At 47.4% G+C, this 25,132-nt stretch overlaps 1 protein-coding gene and 1 non-coding gene across 2 annotated transcripts in view; one reads left to right on the top strand and one right to left on the bottom strand.

Moving 5' to 3' along the window:
* The window catches only part of Slc12a8 (solute carrier family 12 member 8), a 135,934-nt gene that overhangs the window by 23,057 nt on the left and 87,745 nt on the right, over positions 1-25,132 (top strand). The gene's annotated exons all lie outside the window — the stretch shown is intronic.
* LOC119825797 lies at positions 15,761-15,866 on the bottom strand. Its single transcript, XR_005287269.1, has one exon. It is a non-coding gene; the product is annotated as a U6 spliceosomal RNA (small nuclear RNA).

Raw genomic sequence — 25,132 nt, 5'->3', positions numbered from 1 at the left:
TGGTTGTAGGCTGTCCAGAGTTGAGTTGGTGTGTAGTACCATTTCTTCAGATATTACATTTCAACGTCAGAAACTGCATATCCTCTGAATTCCCTGGATGTTCCCTATTGACATCCAGAAGCTCCACCAACTTAAGCTCCCCTGACTCCTACAGAGAAGGGGTCCTCAGGACTCACTCCAATGCCAAGGGCCTGGTGGTGGCTCTGGCTCACCTGAAATGCTTTCCCATGCTACCTGGGGCTTCTCTGCAGGACAGAAGGTGGGCTCTTTCCTGGCCTTGCACCATCCTGCAGCAATGGCTCTCACACTGAGAGAGACAGACTGGCCTTTGACTGCCAAACTGTCAACAAAGGGAGAAACAGTCCACCCAGTCCCTGACTCCCTGCCCTCCCCTCCACTGTCTCGGTTGCTAAGATACTACAGTTGATTGGCAGAGCAGCGCGGCTGGCCACCATGAACTTCATTAGACTCATGTGTTTTCTTTCTTGATTGGTGACGTTCTTGGCTGCTCTTCTAAGTAACTCTAAATGCTTGTACTTCCTTCTGGTCAATACATTAGTGGGGTGTTGTATGAGCTGAAACTTTTTTTTTCAGTAATTCCCATAGCAACGGGCCTTTCTAATATCTGTTTTTGGCATCATTGGTTTTTATCAAACAGACTGTTTTCTCTGCAGTTAAAAACCCACACTGAAACCAGGCCATAAACCTGTGGGATGGATTTAGCAAAATGACTTCAACTATTAAGGGGAAAAAAGACATTTGAAAAAAGACTGGAAGGAACCGTGCCTGGATGTTAACAGTGGTTGCTCAGATGGTTTATAGCTGTATTATTCTACTTTTCCTTCATTTGGCTGGTATTACTTTTTTAAGACTTACTAATTTATTAATATTTGTGTGTGTTGCCTGCATGTGTGTATATGCACTATGTACATGTCTGGTATCTGAGGAGGCCAAAATAGGGAATCAATCAGCTCCCCTGGATGGTTAGGAACTGCCATGTGGGTTCTGGGAACTGAACCTAGATCCTCTGTAAGAACAGTAGGAGCTCTTAGCCACTGTCCAGACTAGTGTTACTGTGTATATTTACACACACACACACACACACACACATGCACACACATACATACACACATATATACGTGCATACATATACATAATACACATATAAACATACAATACAATACACACATTTATATATACACACATATATACATGCATACATATACATAATACTCACACACACATATATACATATACAATACACACATACACACATACACACACACACACACACACACACACACACACGGAAGATTGGCTACCCTGACATCCTCTTCTGGCCTCGGGGGGGACTGAGCACACAGGCACACATGTGGTGCACAGACAAACATAAACAGATAAAAATACCCATACTCAAAAGTTAACATTTGAAAAATTAAACAAACAAACAAAAATAACAGGCCAAAAGTTTTTAGATCTCCTTGTACTATGGTTCCCTTTTACTTACATTTTAAAGGTAAAACAAGTCAGGCGTAGCCTCATGCCTGTGATCTCAGGAAGCTGAGGCAGGAGGATTAGCCTGGGCTACAGAGTAAGACCCTGTCTCCAAAGAGGGAGAGAGGAAAAGACGAAAGAAAGCAAGGAAAGGAAACTTTGTTTCTGTTATGAACCCCTAGATCCTGACACCCATAAAGGATGCGTAGACTCTGCTTTCCTGCTCCGTTTTTCCACTCCTCTGGCCCAGGAGGAGACAGGCAGATGTGCATGTGTTGAGTACACACAGGTCCACACTCCGCCACTGTCCCTGCTCCTGCTCTGGGGCACCTGTGGGCATCCTGTCTGTATGCAATTTAGTCACTCTAAAAATATATTTATTTTTTGACATCATAATATATCATTTCCCATTCCGCCTTCTTCCCCCACACCCCTCCTCACTTGCTTTCAAATTCATGCCTCTTTTTTCATTAATTGTTGTTACATGCATTTATGAATATACACACTGCACGACGTTCCCTGTTACTGATTTGAAAATACTTTGAGTTAAAAGTCCTATAACTGTATTCTAGACTTCTCCAGTCTTGAACCTTTGCAGATATGGCAGACGTGAGCATCCTGTTCAGATGTGGGAACCTGCTTCTGCAGGAGCAAGTCATAAATAGAGTTCACAGGAGGAAGGTCAAGTGTGCTTTAAATGTTACTGGGCTCTGCCCTGCTGCCTTCCAATTAGATTGTTCTGAACTCACAGCAGTGGTAGATAGGAGTTATTGATCATCTATATCTTGGGAAATATTGGGTGGGCACAATCTTTTAAATGTCTGCCGTGGGGTAGATTGAAGTATGTATTCCTTTTCTTTCCATTTGTTTTTTGTAAACCATTGAGGTTATTTTTTTCACATTTTTATTGCCTCTTTTGTCCCCTTTCTCTTGAATTGTCTATAATTCTACTCTCTCCCACTCGGTTCTCTCATTCCCTGATGGTTCCTCAAGCGCTCTCTACCTTAGCAGTGGATCTGACACAGACAAGGTTGGCTTACTTCTGATTCATGCGTGCTACAGACATTGAAGCTTTCCCTGATGTCATCTCTCCTTTTACAATTCTATGTAAGGAAGTAATACATACATAAAATACCCATTTTGATCCAAACTATATGCTCTATTTATTTCCTCATGTGTTTTCCTGAACTAAAATGTACTCTGTGTGTGTTAAGTCCCCGGGTCTGCTTGAACAACCGCTACAACCACAGAGCCTAAAACCACAGAGATTTATTCTCACATAGTTCTGAAGGCCAGAAGTCTGGAATCCAAAGTGCCTGGGGATCACTGTCCCTGCAAGTCCTTCCATGTTCTTCTTTGGCTTCCAGAAGCCCAGGTGTCCCTAGGAGAGGCTGATTGTTCTAATTCTTCCTCCACCTTCAGACGGACCTGCTCTGTCTTTCCCCTGTGTACACAGTGTTGTAACAGAATAACATAATGTGTCACTGCAGATACTGCCAACCTGATAATCCAGACAGGGAATCTTTAGGTATCTCTGCAAGACCCTGTTTCCAAATGGGGTCTCATTTACAGGTTCTTAGGTCTTGGTGAGAACACATGTTTGGAGGCCACCATTTGCCCCCCAGCCCCCCCAGTCCATCACTTTTGATTTGCTTTATTTTTCTATGGCCAATCACTATGTAGAAAACGCCCCCATAGAACTTTCAGCTGCCCCTGGGGTCGACCCAGAGCCCCTCTTGTGGGAGCCTCTCTCCGGCCTTGCTTTTCCTAGAGAGGCTACTTTGTTCTGGGTCCCAGCTGGTGTGCAGGAGCTCCCCACCTCTCTGCCCAGGGCCTGGACCCTCTCCTGTGGGTCCCAGAAAGTATCCCTTCTCTCCAAGCTGAAAATGCTTTGGATTAGAATTGTGAAATCGTCTTGCTTCTTTCTAGCACTCCACAGCGTGATGTGTTTGGTGCTATTCTGATTTCCCACGCCTGCTTCTTCTCCAACTGTGAAACATCTCCTCTCTTCCCATGAAGCCCTACAATTCCGTAACAAAAATTTGTTAGATTTAAATTTATTTTGAATTTGTGTGTGTGTGTGTGTGTGTGTGTGTGTGAACATGCATGTGGGTTTCCATAGAATATGGGAAGGGGGGTCGGATCCCCTAGAACTGGAGCTCTAGGTAGTTCTGAGCCACCATGTGGGTGCTGAGAACTGAACCTGGATCCTCTAGAAGAGCAGCCAGTGCTCTTAACCACAGAACCATCTCTCAAACCCTTGTAAGAACAACAACAACAAAAATCTATCAGCTGGAGCACCTTCAATTTTGGAATTACAGCTATTTCTTTGAGAGTCTCCTCTTCCACACACATATTTTTTTTCTATTTTATATGTGTTCTTTTTTTTTAAAAAAAATTATAAACTGAATGGCCCATTAGCTCAGGCTTCTTATTAACTCTTATAACTTATATTAGCCCATTATTCTTGTCTATGTCAGCCACATGGCTCGGTACCTTTTTTGGCAAGGCAGTCACATCTTGCTTGCTCTGTGTCTGGATCATGCCTGCAGACTGCAGAATCCTCTTCCCAGAATTCTCCTGTTCTCATTGCTCTGCCTATACTTCCTGCCTGGATACCGGCCAATCAGCATTTTATTAAACAAGTTTAAGAAGTAAATGTTTACTGGGGCCGGGCAGTGGTGGTGCACACCTTTAATCCCAGCACTTGGGAGGCAGAGGCAGGTAGATCTTTGTGAGTTCGAGGCCAGCCTGGTCTACAAGAGCTAGTTCCAGGACAGGCTCCAAAGCTACAGAGAAACCCTGTCTCAAAAAGAAAAAAAAAAAAGAAAAAAACAAATGTTTACTGGGCAAAACCATTGTCCCACAGCACTCCCCCCCTATTTTTTAAGAACAAAAACTCTGAATCTAATATCCTTTGTTTAGGTTTTCTCCTGACCATTATCCATAACAACTTGTAACCAACATTCTAAACAAAGGAAAATATCCGTAGTCCATTTTTTGGGAATGTGGTAACAGTTTTCCAGGTTCTCCTGCTGAATTGGGGCGCTGATAATTTTATGGGGACCTAAAGAAAATTTAGAATTATAATCAAGTCGTGTTCTTAAGTCAGAATCCTACCATGCTGGCCTTGAACTCGAAATCCTCAACCTTCTCAGCACTCAATTACAAATGTGTACTACCACCTCCACCCGGCTTACCCTCTCCCCCGTTAAATTCTAACCCTAGCAATCCTCCTCTAAAAACAATTTTAATTTCTGCAGCTTAGGTTGCCCACAAAGACTATTAAATGGAAAATTTGAGATATAATTCATGGATTTTTATCAACATTTCATGAATTGTTCATAAGGTTCCTAATTATTCTGTTTTGTTTTTGTTACGCTCTCTCTTCATGAGAGGTGCGTGTAGGGAAATGCAGGATTTAGTGGGCTTTGCAGGGTTGGTCATCCCTGGGATCCTGGAAATGTTCCCTGGGGACATTCGATGAGTGCCACAGTTGGATATTAGAATTCTTGGTTTGATTCCTGGAGCTCCGCCTGGTGCTTGGCTGTGGGTCTCTGCATCTGCTTCCATCAGTTACTGGATGAAGGTTCTCTGATGACAATTAGGACACTCACCAATCTGATTACAGGGGAGGCCAGTTCAGTCAGGCACCCTCTCCACTGGGAGCAGGACTCCTGGTTTGATCATTTGTTGTTTGAAATGCTTTTAAATTTTAAATTATTTGTGTGTGTGTGTGTGTGTGTGTGTGTGTGTGAGAGAGAGAGAGAGAGAGAGAGAGAGAGAGAGAGAGAGAGAGAGAGCATGTGCACACTGTGTCCTTCTGTCTCAAGATGCCTCTCTGTGTCATATTCTCTCTCTGCCCTGCCTTTCCTCACCACCTCCATCCCTCACCACCTGGTTACGCCCTGGAGGCTGGCAGCAAGGGTCCCTTTTTCTTTCTCCTCCTCTGGTCCCATCTCTCCCAAAGCACAAACTCCTGCACCAGACCCAGACTGGCACTGCACAAAGCTGAACAGCATAGCAGTTTAGACGTGGCACTCCCAAGCATGTGTCTTAAAGCCCCAAGAATACCATTTGGGGGCTCATATGTTCATTTATATAAGATGAGTCTCGGGCCAAAATGATCTCACTGCCATGAAAGTCAGGCAGATACAGAGAAGATACATTTTAGAAAGTGAAGTGACATGTGGTGTGTTTTAATTCTAGGTTCTACATTTTAAAATGAAACTGTGAGCCTCCGGGCTTAATCCTTTGGTTACCCAGGAAGGCTTTTGCCACAGTTCTGTGACAGACCCTGCATTTCGCAGCCCATATCCCACACTGTGCTCCACCCCGGTCCCATGATGTCTCCTCTCAGTCAGTCAGCCAACAGGGCCGGGGCAGGCTCATCTCAGGCAGAATCCAGCTTGGTGAGGCTGGGGCTTGGCTTTGCCTATGCGGAGGTCAAAGGAACAGCAGGCATGCCTGCCTCTGCTCTCTGCTGAAATGGCTGCATCTAGGGTTCCATTGAGCGCGCGATCTCTAAATCCAGGACTTTTGCTCAACTCTGAGCCCTTTCTGCTTGTTTGTTAGTTTTGGCTTTTTTTTTTTTAGGGTCTCGCTGTAGTCCAGGCTGACCTGGAACTTACTCTACAGCCAAGGATCTTCTTGAACTTTGGATCCTCCTGCCTCCACCTTCCATGTGCTGGTATTAACGCCATGTCCTGCTGTGCCCAGCTTTCATCTGTGTGATGCCTGATACGTTTTGCACATTGGCCATATGTGTTGATTTGAAATAGCATTTTTCTCTTTAGTCTGTAACATAATGAATGCCTTGGCTTTCTTCTTGGTCTTCCTATGCCTTGCATCTATCTGGTCAGGAGAGCACGGGGCTCAGTCCTCTGCTGTCAGTGAGAACCCTGTGCCTTCTTCTTCATTGTCCATGCTGCCCTGGTTCACCTGCTTCCCCAGATTTCTCCAACCCAGCCCCCATATTGCCAATTCCTATGATCCACATACCACCTTGAATTAAAGTCAAGACACTCATACCTCCCCATTCATTATCTTTATTTTTAACCATTATGATAAATCTTATTATCTTTTAAAGGTAGAATCATCTTTTATTTATTGACAATCTCATCTCATACATGTAAACAATGCATCTTGATCCTATCCATCCCAAAACCCTTTTTTTTTTACATTTCCTAAACATCCGCTAAGCACCCTCCTGCCACCTTCTGGCCCACTCGGGTTTTGCTGTTGCTTTAGTAACCCACCAAAGCAAGTCGGTACTTTCTGTTGAGTACCGACCGCTGATCTTGTTGGCTGATTTTCTGCAGACAAGCGTAGCTTCAGTGAGTTTGTGAGTAAAACGACCACGGCGTGTATCCAGAAGACAGCATCTCCCAGCGCTCCTCTCCGCACCTTGGCTCCTACATTCCTTCTGTCTCTCTTCCGAGATGGTGTCTGAGTCATGAGGGTGGGATGGAGCACTCAATGGTCACTTAGTTTTAGCACTTTGACCAGTTATGAGTCCCTGGCCAAGGCTGAGGGCAGCACTAATCTGTGGGTATACATATCACTATTTAGATAGCAAAACCACACTGTGACAGAGGCTGGGCAGGGTTATTTCCCTACCTCAGAGATGCAGAAGCAGCCATTTCTAGGGACCCAGGCCTCCGTGTTCAACTCCTTACTGGTCTAACAAAGGACAGAGGCAAAATTTGGGAGTTGACAGACCTAGGTTCCTGCCTAAAGCCTACGCCCCAGCCGTGGACTTTTGAGCAGGTTTGTCGTAAAGGCATGAGTTCCATCCTGTGGATCAAGATGAACACAAACATTTTGTCTGCTCCTCTAGAGATTAGAGTCAGTCTGCGTGGTTGGCTAAGAAGGGCAAGGCTTGGGTTTTCCAGAATTGCTCAGTACTGGCTTATGGAGATAGGCAGTAAATACTGGTATGTAGAAGTGTCCACTAGGTGAAAGACAGCCAGGCTGCATGGCCTTTTCTGTCCCTGCAAGTTGGTTAGTCTGTGACAACCATGAGGGACGCCTTCATGCCCTTACTGCCCATACACCCACCTGTCTTGTACCCCATCTCTAGGATTCTGATTCACTCTTGGAACAGAAATAGGGGCCATCACCTTCCCACCTTTCTCCTGCCCCTCGTGGTGGGCACCAACTCTGCACACTTTGTCTCCAAGTGTTTTCTGGGCTGTGGTCAGGTCTGCCTGAAGGGCCTTGCAGTGCCCTCAGTGGCCTCTGTGTGGAGTTGCAGTCTGTTGGTTCTCTGGCCTCTGGGCAGGAGGCCTTATCCCAGGGCAACTCGCTCAACCCTTTTCCCTTTCCCCCTCCTAGGAGGAAATTCCTGTGTGTGGTGGATTGGGCCTCTTGAGTTGGTGTTTACATTTTGCGCTGGGACTAGGGATGGGTGTTGCCATTCGTCAAGGACTGTCACATGCTCTCAAGTGACCCTCATAAACAACACTGGACAGGGGCTGGGCAAGGTTAATTCAGGGAAGCAGAAGCAGCAGCCTGGGGAGGGGAAGTGATCTCTGAGAACTGAGGCCTCTGTGTGCGACTAGCTCCTTGCTGGTCCCGCAGAGAGGGGCTAAGCCTGGGTGTAGACAAAGAACACTTTCAGTGGGGGTCCCTGACTTTCACTCCAACCTTGGTCCCTAGAGCCCTGAACCCTGCCTGCACCCAAAAGCCCCAGTGGAGACTGAGGGGAAGCAGGGAGAATCCCAAGCCCTGGTTGAGTCCGGCACCTCTGGGTGGAGACTGTCCATCTGTTTCCAAACTGCTTGGGGTCTGGGATCCCTGCCCCTTGTCCTCTGCTTGTGCAGGCTTTTGCCCTGCCTTCTTCAGAGATGGGCCGTGAGGTCCAGTGGGGGTCAAGACCGTGGCTCTCCATGCTTGGGCTCACAGAGACCTGGAGTCAAGAGCGGCCTAGAGTGTGCTGAGAGAGGGGGCTGCTCTTTGTCCTAAACTTCTCATGTGACTGACACTCAGCCAAGCATTGCACTCACACATCCTTGCTCTGTGTGTGTGTGTGTGTGTGTGTGTGTGTGCGCGCGCGCGTTTGTGCACAAGTGTGCACGCATACGTGAGGAAACAGCAAGCGGCACTGGTTGCTAGGTACCCTACATGTATTACTCTAGCCACCTTTGAAACAACCAGTTGAGGGCGGTAAGATGACATTGTCTACTTTATGGACAAGGGAGTTGAGGTCCCGAAGAGCTTCTAGAACTTCCCTGATGTTGCATTGTATGTGGCTTGGCCGATGTGATCTCAGAGGCACCAGCTGTCACTGTGTGCCATCGGATGAAGGTGGAGTCCCCAAACTACTTCCGTTCAGATCAAGAGGATCTGCGAGCCTGAGGTCTCAGCCAGCCTTCTCTTGCGTGGTCAGACGGTCAGAGCAGAGCCCACTGGAGGGGAAACAAGAGACGAGATGGAGGGCTGTGAACACCAGGCAGGGTCATGGCAGAGCATGCTTCCCCCAGTGCCACCAGGAACAGAGATCGTGGACAAGTTCAGCCAAGGAATCCTAAATTCAGGTCCACAATCAGGCAGAGTTAGCATCGGCCATCCAGGCTCCTCCCTGCGTAGCCTGCCTCTGACCTCTGGGGTCTCCAGCTGCAGCCTTCCTCCTGGAGGGTATGGGAGCAAGACCAGATGGTTCCACACTGGTCCTCTGCATCGCAGGCTGAGGGCTGCCTCACCTTGGCGGAGGCGAGCATTTCTGCCATTTCCTAGGATTCCCTGACAAGGTTCACCAGCTTAGAAATAGACAAGGATTGCAGCTGCTGGTGGGGGCAGCAAACCTTCGAGATTTGAGGGCACAGTAACAGGAAAGAGAAAGCGGCAAATAGCATTTCTTTATTTTTGAGACAGGGTCTCACTGGGTAACCCTAGCTAGTCTGGAATGTGCTATGTTGATCAGGCTGGCTTTGAACTCAGAGATCTGCCTGCCTCTACCAGTGAGTGCTGAGAATAAAAGACAAGCCACCATGATGTTTAATAATAATAGTAATAATTATTTATCACTTTCCCTATCTTCTGCTTCTCCTCTATCTATCTGGATTTCCTTGCTTTCTGGTTTCCTTCCTACTTTTCTTCCTTTTATCTCAATGTTTGGATCCTTGGGATGAGTCCGTGTATGGGGGTTTCTGGTCTAACCCTGACCATTTTTATTGCTGTCTTAAACTCTGTTGGTATACTAAAATTTTGCCACTAATTGTGTGCTAGTTTGTTTAGCTAAAGACGTGATGCTTTCTGGTCACGGGTCATGCATAGGCGTTTGGATGAATGGAAGCAGGCATCATGGGTATTTCAGTCTTGAAGAGTTGGTGCATCCATTTGTATTAGAGCTCAGCAAATGCCATTTGGTGGCAGAGGGCTCATGTGAGTTCTTGTCATAGACATTGGGCCAGAATCTGGAAGCTCTACAATGCTAAGGGAGAGATGATGTTGGGCCTGCCTGGATCCCCTGCCTGATCTCCTTCTTCCCATCCCCCGTTTGCTTTGACAGTGATCTGGGGCACACTGTTGGGGTGTCGCAGGGAGTGGGGCTCCAGAGGAGACCCAGTTGCTAGGATCGTCCCTTTGGTGGCTTGTCACAACAACATGAATTCTCGGGGGACAGGGATAGACCTCTGTCCCAGCAACAGGCTAGGGCCTAGGCAGGGTTGGGGACTCCTTGTTAACTGAGCAAATGAAGGAACCAGAGTGAGGAGGGCACTAGGGAGAGGTCCTAGAGCCTCAGCAGAGGTAGAGGGTTATCACCCTTGGCCCCTGCAGACCTGGGTGGCTGATCCTCCCCAGGCTCCCCCCAGAGAGGCGCCGGCCTTCCTGTTTTGGCAATGGCTCTCAGGTATTCTGTCTGCACAGGCTCAGCTGGCAAGGGATCTCACAATGCCTTCACAGAGGGCCAGCCCTGGGTGGAGTCCGGCTGCAAGTTCAGTCAGACCTTCTTGGGCAGAAGGAAGGAAGACGGGTTACAGTTGTGAGAAACTGTGGCTTTGAAAGTCTTCCTCCTGAGTCTTCTGGTTTGCAAGGCGCGGAGGTGCTTAGGGAAGCGTTACAGATTTGATGAAAGAGAGGGGAGGAGACACGGGAAGTCAGACTGCACATCTTACCTTCCCCAGGTCACAGCACGACGTCTACGTTACAGCCTTGGTAACAACAACAACGGTATCTCTCCCTCCTCCCTCCTCCCTGTTTCCTTCTCTTTTAGCACCCACGTGTTACCCATATCCACATGTAAGTAAATTAAACCAGAATCTAGACAGCTGAGACAGGGGGTCTCCTGATTTGTTCTTTCCAACTGCTTGGGTCTGAGAGGAAGGCCAGGGATCTGGGATGTTGGCCAGACACTCCCCTAGATCAGCCGGAGTCTGGCTGGGGATTTGAGGATAGATGACATGAACAGGCAGTTCACACACCAACCTGAGGGGCCGAAGAGTAAAACCAACCTGACTTAAACAGACCTTCCTTTGCCCGGGACCAGATACCGGGTGAGGCAAATGTGGGGTGATGGGATATAATTTGCCATTTGTTAACCAATAGCCAGTTGTTTCTCATCAGACTCCTCCAGTTATAGCACATAGGATTGCGGTGATCTCATTCTTGACCAATGGCCAGCATATTCAACTGTCTGGTGAAATAATCTATTAACTGGGCACCTGCCAATTGTCTGGAATAAGAACGAGTTCAGGCATATGTTTTAAAAAGTGATAACATTGTTATGGGTACCGCCTAGACAGGGAGATGGGAAACACAAGGCGGCCAGCACTAACCCTGGAGTTAGACTTAGATGAGGTGTTGTGTTTGGAGTAGACGCTGTACCCTGTGACTGACCCCTTTCCTCGGCACAGTTCTGTGGCAGCGGCTCTCAACCTGTGGGTTGTGATCCCTTTGGGGAGTCAGACAACTTTTTCATAGGGGTTGTCTAAGACCATCGGAAAACAGACATTTAAACTGTGATTCGTAACAGTAGCAAAATTACAGTTATGAAGTAGCAACAAGAATAATTTTATGGTTGGGGGTCACCACAAGGTGAGGAACTGTTTTAAAGGGGCACAGCGTTAGGAAGGTCGAGAGCCACTGTCCCGTGGGATCGAAGGGCACACCACCATGTGCCCACTGCATCCAGGCCTTGAATGAGGGCCTGGGCACAGGGAGGCCATTTGCTGGGTCTCCCAGCTCCTCAGTCTGTGGCTGAGTGAGCACCTGTGTTTCCAGGGAGGCATTGCTCACACCTGCGTGTTCAGGCCATCAGACACCTACCTTCTGCACTAGGACCGAGCATAGCCAGACCCTTGGGATGGGAAAAGCTTAGAAAAAAAGGCTCCAGTGTGACCATCACTATTCTGCAGCGATGATGACAATAGCTGTCCTTTATCAAACACTACATAGGACAGGCATTATTAATTTTTTGCTTTATGTGTACCTGTTTAATTATTACACAGTGTGTGCTTTGGTAGTCCCATTTTCTAGATGGGAAAATAGAGGCAGTGAGTGGTAAATATTCGCCCAATCGCAAGGTCAGATGAGACTCAAATAGCCTAAGCTCTTACCCACAATACCTTGCTACAGGGTCTGGGTTGAGGAGGAAGGCGGAGTGGCTTCTACTTTCATGGTACAGCGAAAAGGCCCTCCCTCCCCAGAGATCAGCCTTTAGACTTGTGGTTCTTCTGTTGGGCTGTACAGTTACCTGGTAACAGTGCTATGCTGTCTTCTTCAGGTCTTTTTCATTCTAACCTGACACCTCTCAGACATCCACACAGAGTCTTTCGGATGCTGTCAGTCTCCGGTGAAGGATGCTGGCTCTCCGCTTCCTCCTTGGCTAACTTGACCTTTGGTTAGTACCCAACACTCACACAATACTCTTTAGCTTTCAAAATATTGTTGCTGTCTTATATAAATCTTACAGATTTATATCATTTAAAAAAAGCCACAAACAACAAACAAACAAAAAAACCTCTGCTGCATATTAATTCAAGTTAGAGAGGAAATAAAATTCTGCATGTGCATTTAATCTGCTTTCTTGACTCAGAAATTCTGTGTTAATTATTTTATATGGTAAACCGACCACATTTTAAAGATACATAATTTCATTTACTTCTTGCCTTTATAAAGTGTCATTTTCCCGGCTGGGGGTGGGTGGTGCAATTGGCTTGTCTTTCTGGAGACATCTCTCTTCTCCAGCAAAGTCCAAAGTCTTATGTTCACTATTATGTGGGTTATGCCGGTCCTGTGGGCAGGGGGTATTTGTGAAAACCTGAATAGAACTATAAATAAAAGGTTTCAGCACCTTCTAGAAGCCTTTTGGGATAAGAGTGTAGAAGAGCCATAGTCCGTTCTCTTGGTTGGCTGCTGGAGTGTGATTTCACACATCATCAAAATAAACATTAAAGCTATCCGCAGAGGGGTAGCTTTCTGGGCTGGCCTTTAGTCCCAGCCACCAGGAGGTGTGAATTAGCATTAAGAACAACTTACAAGCTGACTGTGAGTGCCCTGGCCGCACACACTGTAGGGGATTTGTAAGCTATAGATAGAGAAATGAGTGTCGGGCGGGCATTGCTCTGGGGAAAACAGCGACCGTGATTACAATACCTGGAAATCGTATCAAGAGAAAGGCTCCTCTTGCACAGAGAGCATCCCACAATCACTGGCTGCACTTATAATTACAATCAGGGGTCCCTGGGGCTGAAAATGAGCAGAGAAATGGTCTCCTTGGTAGGGAAAACCTAGGGCCAGGTATGGTTGTATATGCCTGCAGCCCCAACACTGGGGGTCCTGAAGCAGGTCAGAGTTTGGGGTCAGCTTAGGCTACACCACGAGACCCTTTCTCAAAACATCCCAGCCACCCCCTCAAAAGGGGAACAAAATGAACATTTAAACTTAAATAGGAAAATGCATTTTTTCCCAAAAAAATATTTTGTCATGGTACATTTTAAGGCTTCTCTAACTGATATTCTTTCCTGGGATCCTTTATTTTTTCTTGTCCTTCCTTGGTCCCATTTGTCCCTGTCTCCAGTGTCCCCCTAACCTGCCTCTATTTCTTTCTCCTCTACTCGATCAGTTGACCAAAATGCTTTTGCTTGAGTTCCACTATGTGCAAATACAATGCTTGCTTTTTTTTTTTTTTTTCAATTTTTTGAGGCAGGGTTTCTCTGTAGCTTTGGAGCCTGTTCTGAACTCACTCTGTAGCCCAGGCTGGCCTCAAACTCACAGAGATCCACCTGCCTCTGCCTCCCAAGTGCTGGGAGTAAAGGCGTGTGCCACCACTGCTTGGCATTGCTTGGTATTTTAAGATCCAAGAATAAGGCCCAGTCTCTCTTCTAACTAGACAGCCAATTCACCCTGCTGTTTTAAAGGAAAATCTCTGTGTTCTAGGAGCAGTGTGCAATGACCTTGACCTGAGGCTATGAAGATCTAAGAGAACAGGCACCTTAGAGGTGTCACAGGACTTCACCTGAGAGTGAGCTGGGGAGGGTGACCCTAGGGCAAGGGAACCATGTGAGTGAAGACTCAGAAGTGAGAAGGTGTGTGGAAAATTCCAGAAGTACAAAATTATCTATGTGGTGGGGAGTGACACGGGCTAGCTAGATGGAAGTGTACTGTCTAAGGAGAGTCACCCTGCTTCTTGATGCTGCAGCTAAGAAACTTCCGGGCTTCCAGAAGTGTGTGTGTGTGTGTGTGTTCGTTCGTGTGTGTGTGTGTGTGGTGTGTGTGTGTGTACGTGCGTGTTTGTGTGTGTGTGTGTGGTGCGTGTGTGGTGTGTATAGAGGCGTGAGTGATGTTAGCTCTTTTTGGACAGTGCACACGCTCACTCTTTTCTGACAAACTCCAAAGTCTCCTATTCAGGACAGTCACCACCATGTGGGTTATGTCTTCATTCTGGGGGCCATTTGTGGAAATCATTTAATAAAACTCTGTAAATAAGAGGTTTCAGCGGCTCCTGGAAGTCATTTGAGATGATGGTGTAGAAGAAAGAGGAGTGTTTCTCCTGCTGAAGAAAGAAGTCCTGAAAGTTTGCATTTGCAGTGATCAGGATGTAGAAGCAAAAACAAAAGAATAAATAAGCAGAGCAACCACAAAAGGTTAGCATCTCTTCAGCTCACAGCCATGGCTGTCACCTGCTGTCACCTGCTGTCCTCTCGTGCCTTGCTCCCAAAGGGGGATCTGTCAGGACAGGGCCTCATGGGAAGTCTGTGAGCCAGCAGCAGGCTCCCTGGGGACTAGGTTCTGTGTGCCCATCTCTGTGATGAGAGTGTGTCCATAGGGCATAGGGAGATGTTGAACTAGGAGCAAATTCTCATGGCCTGTGTCCTCAAAAGACATGGCAAGCGTGGAGGAACATCAAAGACCTTGATCCTGTGGGCAGTACGGACAGGTCAGGGTTCAGCCTGTGCAGACGGAACTGGCCAACGTGAAAAAATGAAACCAAGTTTTTTTCCTCAGAGCAAATACATGCTCCTCTCAGAGAGTCCGAAAGATGAAAGCAAACAGAGGAGAAAAGTCACCCAGAATTCTGCCACTTGGAGAAATACAGAATAATTAGTCTCGTGACTTCTGTATTTCATGTTTGTATTCATTAAATACTAAAGATAATTTTCAATTTTATATTCAGAAAAATGCAGGCTTATTTATTTTTAAATTTATTTATTTATTATGTATACAATATTCTGTCTGTGTGTATGTCTGCAGGCCAGAAGAGGGCACCAGACCTCTTTACAGATGGTTGTGAGCCACCATGTGGTTGCTGGGAATTGAACTCAGGACCTTTGGAAGAGCAGGCAATGCTCTTAACCACTGAGCCATCTCTCCAGCCCCCTGCAGGCTTATTTTATTTAAATTGTTTTTTACATTTATTTCTCTCTGTGTGTGGTGGTGTGTGTTTACCACAGAGCATATGGAGGTACAAGGACAACCTATGGGAGTTGATTCCCTCTTCTCACCATGTAGGATTCAATCCCATCCAGGGACTGAACTCAGGTCTTCAGGCTGAGTGGCAAAAGCCAACACTAGCCTGCATGTTTTGTTTAAAAATATGAAGCATAAAAGTCATCCCATCACAGGCTCTTCTCCGTCCTTAAAAACATAACCGTGTTTACATAGTTCATATTCTGTTCAAAGTTAAAGCTGGCCTTAGCATCTAGAGGTCTCGGACAGCTCTGGGCACAGCAGAGGCTCTGGGATGTATCTCTGCTCTCTGGCATTTTCTGGGCCTTTCTGGCTAGAAATGCAAACCAAGGAAAAGAAAAAAAAATCATAAAGTGAGCAGAAGGTCAGTGTTTGAATTGGGAGTCGCTCTTTGCGCGGGGGCCATGGTCATCATCTCTGTATCGTTCCAGTTTTAGTATATGTGCTGCCTAAGAGAGCACACAAGAGTCGCTCTTTGGAAACCTATGGTGGGCAGGGTGGAGTGGGATAAGGCTCAGAGGGACTGTCCTGGAGAAGTCACAGCTGGCACTGTGGGGCTGCAGGAGACAGACCTGGAACACTTTGGAAACCATTTTTTTTCTCATCTTTCTCTTGTTTCTAAACACCTAGTTTTCCCATCTCCTCCCTCCCCAGCCTGTTTCCCACTTTGGATTTTCGTTGTTGTTTTTGATTTTCTTTTCTTTTTTCTTTATTTATCTTGGATTTTTCAAGACAATGTTTCTCTGTGTAGCCTGGCTGTCCTGGAACTCGCTCTGTAGATCAGACTGGCCTCGAGCTCACAGAGATCCACCTGCCTCTGTCTCTGGGAAGGCGTGTGCTACTATACCATGCCCTATTTCTGTATTTGGCCACTGCCACTGTCAGGAGCATACACACCTGCAAACACCGGCAGCAAAGTTTATTTTAGCCTGGGAATCTTAACTGACTTTCCTCTTGTTAGTTTATGACTTAATAACTTTTCAAAGGTTACAAGATCCTGTTATGAATATCTGTTTTTTTTTTTCCACGTGACTCATTGTGGGTAGGTACACATGTAATCCCCAGCCCCCAAAACCTGTCCAGCCACAAGCACTTGTGGCTGGGGCCCCTTCTATGCAGTAGAGAGAGAAAGAGGCCAGCTTTTCAGGACTTGAACATCTCTCTTTCCCAGAGAACTCTGGCCAGCTCCGCCTGTGGTGCGGTGACCATGCCTGCTTACTCTGAGCAGAATTCCTTGGCAGGGTTTCCTGGGTGCCTTGTGGTTTTAGGGCTTCACATAGGCAGCTTCTCCCATCACACACCCTGCGGATTCCCTTGTCTCCAATGTTGCAGCTTGCTTACAGACTAGATCAGCAGCTTAAATGGACAGCTGGGGTGGGGTCTCTGCCTGGCCCGGAGCCTGGATTATCCGTGAATGTAGCCATGCTTTGCATGAGAAAATAATGTCTGTCTCAGAAGGCTGCAGCCCAAACAGCAGCCTCCTCCACAGAGTGTAAAGATGGTAAAGGAAAGCTCCCATTTCTCTCAGAAATTGCATCACTTAAATATCCTATATGAAAGGTGTACACATGTGTGTGCCGTTCCCTCCACTCCTAATGTTTTCAAATTCATTTCTAGTAGGCCCTCAGGTATTTGTCTACCTCAGTTGGCACATCAGAATCCCATAGGGCCCTGGCCAGACATTGCTTACTAAATGGCCCAGATAAGATTATTCTTTGAAGCAGTAAGTAGTCCATATTTCTATTTATAAGGAGGTGACTGTTGAGAACAGGATCTTGTTATGTAGCCCAGGCTGAGTCTAATTCCCTTCCCTTCCCTTTTCCTCTCTCTCTCTCTCTCTCTCTCTCTCTCTCTCTCTCTCTTTCCCTTCCTTCCTTCCTTCCTTCCTTTCTTCTCCTCTCTCTCTCTCTCTCTCTCTCTCTCTCTCTCTCTCTCTCTCTCTCTCTCTCTCTCTCTCTCTCTCTCTCTCTCTCTCTCTCTCTCTCTCTCTCTCACACACACACACACACAAAGTGTTATCCTGTGTGAGCAATGTCTGATCAATCCCCGGAAAAGATCTACCTGTTCTCCTGGCCCATCAAGGAATCTGAGATTACTGATTTCTTTTTTTTACCCTGGGTGCATCCCTAAAGGATAAGGGTCTTAAGGTCATGCTGGTGCCAACAGACCAGGTTCAAGGTCTTTGTCACTAATGGTGACTACAACGGTCATGTTGGTCTTGGTGTTAAGTGCTGTAAGGATGTAACCACTGCCTTCTGAGGGGCCATTATCTTGGAGAAACTTTCCATTGTCCCTACATGGAGGGGCTGCTATGGGAACAAGATTGGCAAGCCCCACACTGCTCCATGCAAGGTGACAGCCGCTGTGGCTCATCTGGTATAGTCTCTGTTCCTATGCCCAAGATGTTACTGATGATGGCCTGTATTGATGACTGCCACACATCAGCCAGGGCTGCACTGCTACCCTGGGCAACTTTGCCAAGGCCACCTTTGATGTCATCTCCAAAACCTATAGCTAGCTGACCTCCAACCTCTGGAAAGAGACCGTGTTCACCAAGTCTCCTTACCAGGAATTCACTGACCATCTCGTGAAAACCCAAACCAGAGTCTCAGTTCAGAGAGGACCTAAGTTCCAGCTGTGGTGGCTGTCATGTAAGGGTTTTTATACAAGAAAAATAAAGTGAATTATATCAGAGAGAGAGAGAGAGAGAGAGAGAGAGAGAGAGAGAGAGAGAGAGAGAGAGAGAGAAGAATCTCACTGTATAGCCCAGTCTGGCTCTATACACATGTCCCTTCTGTCTTAGCCTCCTGAGTGTTGGTTTTATAGATGTGCCACAATATACCTGTTTTCCCCTGTCAGACCCCTATTGGATCATCTTAAAACTTCGAGAAACCCAAATGCTAGATTTACCAAGGTCAGTCAATTGCAAGAAGTTAAGACTATACAAAGCAAATACAAGAATACATTCAGACAGTAAATCTCCTTGCTGTCTGAGTGAGCATTGTAAGCCTAGATGGCTGTTATATGAGGAATACTCTTGCATATGCTCCAGTTCCTAAAGTAACGAGGAGACAGTAGTTATAACCACAACAGACGTCAGCGTCCAGATAAGCCCGCCAAGCATGCGTCTCTTCGCCCCAATTCTTACTTGAGACAAGAGGGAAGCTGCGGAGACTCAGAGTGGAAGTGACTTCACAGAGCAATCAGCCCACAGCTCAAGTTCCTGAGCTATGAGCAAATCTACCCACGCAACATCAGGGAAGAATCAGCGGGACTTAGACCTCAGTCCCGGCTGTGCTATTTCCTTACTCTGTGATCTTGGGGAAATCACCTGTCTGCGCAGCAGCTTCTGAATCTGGGAAACAGAAAGTAAGAGCACCCCCTCACAGAGTGCCCAGAGATGAATGGATGTGTTAGACTTTATTTCCTCAAGTCTAGACTGCTGTCAGTTTTAATACGCTCAGAAATTTTCAGGTGGGAAAAACCTAGTGTACAAAGGGTATTCCCTATAAAACATTCAAATTTCAGAGAATCAGAATGTTAAAGATACTTGGCCAGGAATGCTCAAAAGGGTCCTCAGTTCAATTCCCAGCCCTGAGGTTGTGGGTGGGTGATGTGGGATTCCCCTCTGGATGCTGTGAATACCATTGGCTAATAAATTTTCTTGGCCTGTGATAGGGTAGAGTAGAGTTAGGCGGTGAAAACTAAACTGAATGCTAGGAGAAGGAAGGCAGAGTTAGGAGAAACCATATAGCCCCTCTGGAAACAGACGCCGAAACTTTTCCTGGTAAGCCACCCCCTTGTGGTGATACACAGATTTATGGAGATGGGTTAATTTAAGATATGAGTTAGCCAGAAATACTCTTAAGCTATTGTCTAAACAGTATTACAAATAATATGGTTTCTGTGTGATTATTTCAGGGCTGAGCAGCTGGGAATAAACAGGTAGCCTCATATAGCAGGTGGGGGAAAGACAATCATACTCATATTAAGGAATAGGATAATTAGGTGCTTTGGCTAAGAGAAGATTCTAGACAGATGTTACCATGGATGGCCTTTCAGGTGGAGGATCAGTATTCCATGTTGGAGTTTTCCTGTCACTGTGTAGCAGTCAGAAACCAGGCTGCCTCTCTAGTGTGTTTCTCAGACCCTGTTCCATAGTTAGATGCCGAATCCAGTGTGAACAGGTTTGGGCCAGTTGTGGTATCTTTGCCATGTAGATGTTCCTGTTCTAAGAGATCAGAGGGCATCTTCACATGTGCTGTGGACTGAGCAGCTCTTCGCTTTCCGTAGGTTTTGTCACACTTCACCCATGCCTCCCAGCCCGCCCCATGTCGCTGCACAGTGAGGGGTAGATCGTGTTGGTCCAGTGCTCTAAGTCACTGCATGGATCATCATGTTGGTCTAGCGTTCCAGGGCAAGGGAGGGGCAAAGAGCCAATGAGCCACTGTCTCTACCTTCTCCACTCAGTCTTTTCCGAGAAGAGAAAGAAGACACTGCAGGTTGCTCAAGGATAGAACATGTGCTAGTGTGCCAGAGGCCCAGCCTTCCAACCCCAGTGTAAACAAAAGCTGTGTGTTCACTTCATGGCCACCCAGACTCAAATAATCACCCGGAAACTATATTAGTTACAACACTGGCCAATGGCTCAGGCGTATTCCTAACTAGCTTGTATATCTTAAATTAACCCATTTTCTATTAATCTGTGTATTGCCACAAGGCTGTGGCTTACTGGTAAGGTTCTGGTGTCTTTCTGTTTTGATAGCTACACGGTTGTCTTCCTGACTTTGTCTTCTTTCGTTCCCTATCTCTGCTTGGATTTCCTGCCTTACTATATTCTGCCCTGCCATAGGCCAAAGCGGCTTCTTTATTAACCAATAGTAATAAAACATAGTCACAGCATGCAGAGGGTAGTCCCACATCATCCCAGTGCCACAGAAGATAGCAAACAGACAGACTGACAGACACTGTAGCAATGTCCACTGGTTCTTTTTGAAGAATTTCAAAGCATTCTTATAATAGGTCCGGTACCATAACAAAATAAGGCTATTCCCACACCCATATCCTGCCTTTTTGTTGTTGTTTTTGTTTTTTGAGGCAGGGTTTTTTTGTGTAGCTTTGAGCCTGTCCTGGGACTTGCTCTGTAGATCAGGCTAGCCTTGAACTCACAGAGATCTGCCTGCCTCTGCCTCTGAAATGCTGGGATTAAAGCCTGCTTTTTTTTTAATACTAGATCTCATTTTGTAGCCCAGGCTGGTCTTTTACTTGTTATGTAGTACAGGCTGGCCTCAAAATTGCAGTTGTGCCTCAGCCTCCCAAGTGTTGGGTTTATAGGTGTTAGCCACCAAGTCCTGAAACTTGCCTCAGTGTCAAAATCACTAGATGAGTGTGTGTGTGTGTGTGTGTGGTGTGTGTGTGTGTTTGGTTTGTTTGTTTGCATCTGTGTGTATTCCCTAAGAGCCTATGACCTAGGAGTCTGTATGAGAAATACGTCTGGTGACTTTTTAACTTTTATCTCACGTGAGCATACAAAGTAACAGGTTCTTTATGGCATTTTCACACCTGTGCCGTTGTGCTTCATGTGTGCATAGCCAGATCTTGGAAGCGTTGCCTTAAAGGACCCTGAAAGGGTTTCACCTTTTGCACTGTAAGGGGAACTTTACTGATGCAGGATCTGAAGCTACTCTTGTAGCATCCTTGCACACACGCCTAGTCCTACCCCAACATGCACAGCCCGAATCAGCTAGCCTCCCAAGGCTTGAGATTTCCTTCAAGGACATCACCTGAAAGCTCACAGGACTAGGCTCAAGATTTGGGTTGCAATCTGCATTTTAAACAAATATACCGGCGATTCTTAAGCATGATCAGATTTTGGAACGATTGTTATTTACAGTCCCATGGCTCTGTAAAGGGTGAATCCAGGGTCCTCACAGGCAGGTTAGAGCTGCCTGTATCAGAGGCAGGCAGGCCTTTTACTGTGTGATAGCTATCTGTGCACACGCCTGGCCCTAGGGCTTCTCTCACCTGGCAGAGTCTTCCCTAGGGACAAGTCCTTGGGTCCTCAGTGCTCTTAGTAAGCTAGTGTTATCACTGAAGCCACATCCCACCTCCCTTTTTAGGGGGCTGGGAGCCTTGAAACTTGCTCTGTATACCAGAGCAGCTTTGAATTTACAGAGATCCTCCTGCTCCAGCCTCCCAAGTGCCGACAACCCAGCACTCTTGGCCTCTACCTCCCTCCGTTTAATCTAATTTGGTTTAATATAAACGTTTTAATTTGGAGTATTAGGAGCTTCCCAATGAGACTGGGGTTCTTAGTTCCTAATATGGAGTCCAGAAGGCCCTGAAATTTCGAGAAGCCTTGTAAGTGGATAAGAATATTTTTCTGGGAGAGAGTCCAGAACTCCCACCAGCTTCCCAAAGCCGTCCTTAGCTCTAAAGGGAGAAAGACTGAGAATCGGAACACAGGAATTTTAGAAACATGGGAAAGTGATAAGCAAGGGCCTGGGGCTGTTGGGCTTTCTGAATGGCTGCCGAGCCAAAGCAAAGCCCCGATCCACACACGTTCCTCTGAGTTAACTCCCCCTGCTTCCTCCTGCTTCTCTGTGTCTCTCTTTATTTCTCCCTCTCTTCTTCTGGTTTTCTCTGCCGCATCTCACTGCCCTTCCTCCCACTGCCACGGTATCCTCCTTGTTAACTCGAGCGAGTCAGAGGCAAATTGTGCGCTCAGTCGGTTCCACCTGTGGAATATCATTTTACGTGGGCAACTCTTGTTTCTAAGACTGTGTTGGACTTCTATTATGTCCCTGGTTGAGGGAGAGAAACTGGGCTTTAGGTGCCCCAAATTCCTGCTTTATGGGCTGGCCCCTGTTAGGGGGTTTCCTGTGGGCAGAATGTCGGGGGGGGGTGTACTATAAGCATGACAGTCTTACTCCTCCCGTTTGTCTAGATTCTGATAAAGAGGGACTGACCAGAATGCTAGCCCCCCCCCAGCCCCATACCCCACCCTCCAGCTGAGACGTCTCCTCTGGATGGTTCCCATTTGATGGCACTGGCGCTGAAGGACAGAGAAACCACAGGCAGAAGAGGCCATGGCGCCTGATCGATGCCGCTGAACAAGCAAGAGTCAGTGCTACCCGGTTCCTGCCCTTGTGTGGGATCCAGCTCTGTGGGTAGGAGACAGGGCTGGAGCTCTGGAGATGGATGCCTGGTGTATGAAATCACTGGCTTGGGAGGTTTCTTTAACATCACCACTGAGCTCCAAAAAGCTGGGAGTTTCAAGGAAGTAGAGGGTGGAACTCCGAGGGGTGGGCGGTGCCTGGAACGCCCACCCACTCAATGCTCATCAGGGTTGTGCTCTTCTCAGGATGGGGCAGTGTTAGGTGGCCTGTGGCATTGAGGAGCTAGCTGCAGAGTACTCTCCTGTGGCCGTGGGAGGGCAAACCATGGCACCTTGGGAGCTCCGACTGCGTGGGAGGCACCATGATGGTGGGTCTGCCAGTCACACCTTGAATCACTCACATTTGGTTGGGAACGGGCACCGTAAGTGACTGGTGCGGAACACTCATCCAAGGTTGGCTGGAGGTTCGGAGCCTGTGGAGGCTCGCCAGGTGGAGCTGGCAGAACCATGCTTCCTCAGAGGGTTGGCATCATAAATTTACAAGTTATACACTAATAAGGGGATTAGAATGGTTCTCGCCCTGCTTTCTTCGCTGTGTCCTCGCTCTGGTGCACAGTGCTGGGAGTTCTGGTCTTACTATGAAGCAGTCCCCAAGCCTGCTCTCTCTCCAGCTCCCAGGTCACTCCAGTCCTGGACCCTCTGCAGGTGCGCACGCAAGCTCCTCCTGGTGGATAGGTTCTGGAAAGGCTTCTGCTTCAGGCTTAGCCCAACCCCAGCAGGCCAGGCGTAGGTAGCCTCTGGAACATCTTTCTGGGGAACACATCCACAAGTGAACTTCTGGGCCCTACAGGGAGTCGGTAAGAGGCTGTTGTCGCCGGCCCAGTGGGAGAGGTTGTAGCAGTTACTGCAGTTGCCAGAGCCCTGCTTTTAAAGTTAGACCCCGCAAAACAAATCCCAGCGTGGCTGAGACTTGCTGCACAGACTCTACCAGCCTTTGTCCCGGTCTGCTCGTATCTGAAAACAGACAAGAATGCCTGCCTTGCCAGACCGTCAAAGAACGAAACAGGGTGCTGTCTGGATGAAGCCCGCGGTGGTGCCTGGCATGAAGCAGGTGCTCCACAGAGAATTATTGTTACTTTCATTGCTTATCCTAGAAGTCACTGGCTTGTGCGCCAAGATAGCGTTTCTCAGGTCTCAGGGTCTAGGGATCTTATGAAAATGAAGATTCTTGTGCTGCAAGTCAGGGGTGAGGAAGGAGCAAAGTCACCTTAAACAGCCCTCAGGTCCGGCTGCTTCCGGGACTAGGCTCTGTACCGTGAGGGTGAGGTCGGCTCCTGGACACTTTAATCCTGGCCAGCTGGATGAGACCCTCAGTCCTCTGTGTTCCTTTATGTCATCTGTCATCAGAACACTTCCTTCCTTAATAAAAAGCACTCCAGGTACCACACCCCAATGATAACATCCACTTTGAGCAGAGGAATCCCTGCAGAAGGAGGAAGGAACTTGTGGCTGACCTTGAGGCGGTAGCTTCTGATAGGAGATGCTCTAGACAGCACCTAGCTCTGCTCGAGCCCTTGCAGCAAAGGCATGGGAAGGCTTACAGAGGAAATCAGAACAGGCAGGTACACCCCTGCCTGCTTCCTCTCAGCCTCTGAAGACTGTAGGTGCTGAGGGCAGTGAGCCCTGCCAGCCCCTGTGGGGACATGAGAGCAACATGAAGTTTCAGAGCCAGCATGCTGCCGCTGTCACAGGGCTGCCGGGGTCAATGCATACTCCCCCAGGGCTAGCTCTGGCTCATGGAGACCCCCATTAAATGTTGCTCGCAGACTACAAATCCTGGTGACCGTGAGAGTCTTGGAAGTGGGAACATGCAGACTAAGTGCAACTGGGGTAGGGGACCCCTGGACTGCACCAAGGTGTTAAATGTGAGCTGGAAACAGCTGACCCTGAGGTACCCAAATCTCTGCTTCTGTTGGCTTTGTTGCCAACCCTCTCACCTCCACTACTGCTACACCATGGTTTCCAGGCTGACGTCAGCAAAGGGTTCCCAGACTGCCACTTAAACTCATGAACACACAGGGCTTTGCCCACATCTGTTTCTGGCAGCTGGATCACAGTGAGCCTTGCACGGGTCTTTTCCCTGCTGGGCTCCAGCTGGCCCTGCTGGGAGAATAGCCATGCCTGGGAGGCCATAGCTTTCTTTATAGCTGATTTCCCGTAGGCCCGGACCACAAAGTGCCCTGTGCTCACTGTGTCTACATGGGTAAAGCAGGCAGGAGCTGGATCTAAATCAAGGCTGCAGGCTGTGATCCCAAGGGCTGTGTGCAAAGAAACGGGTTCTTTTTTATTGTAATAAGATATCTCTAAGGCACGATTAAACCATTTTTAGGTATGCCATTCAGTGGGGTGAGTCACAGTCACCCTGTATACAGCAGGAACCCCCAAAGGTTCCACCACCCCAAATAGACATCAAGTCTCGGGGCCCCAGAGAGCATCCCTTTGGCTATGTGTCTCTGAATTGGTCTAGTCTGGTTGAATAGTTCATGTGGATGGACTCATATGATATTTGTCTTTTTTTCTTGGTGTTTTTAAAGTTCACCTATGTTGTGT

The sequence above is a fragment of the Arvicola amphibius genome, chromosome 10, assembly GCF_903992535.2.
Source record: "Arvicola amphibius chromosome 10, mArvAmp1.2, whole genome shotgun sequence".
Lineage (NCBI taxonomy): Eukaryota > Metazoa > Chordata > Mammalia > Rodentia > Cricetidae > Arvicola > Arvicola amphibius.
Note: the sequence above shows the minus strand (reverse complement) of the source record. Positions and strands in the feature narration are given on the sequence as shown.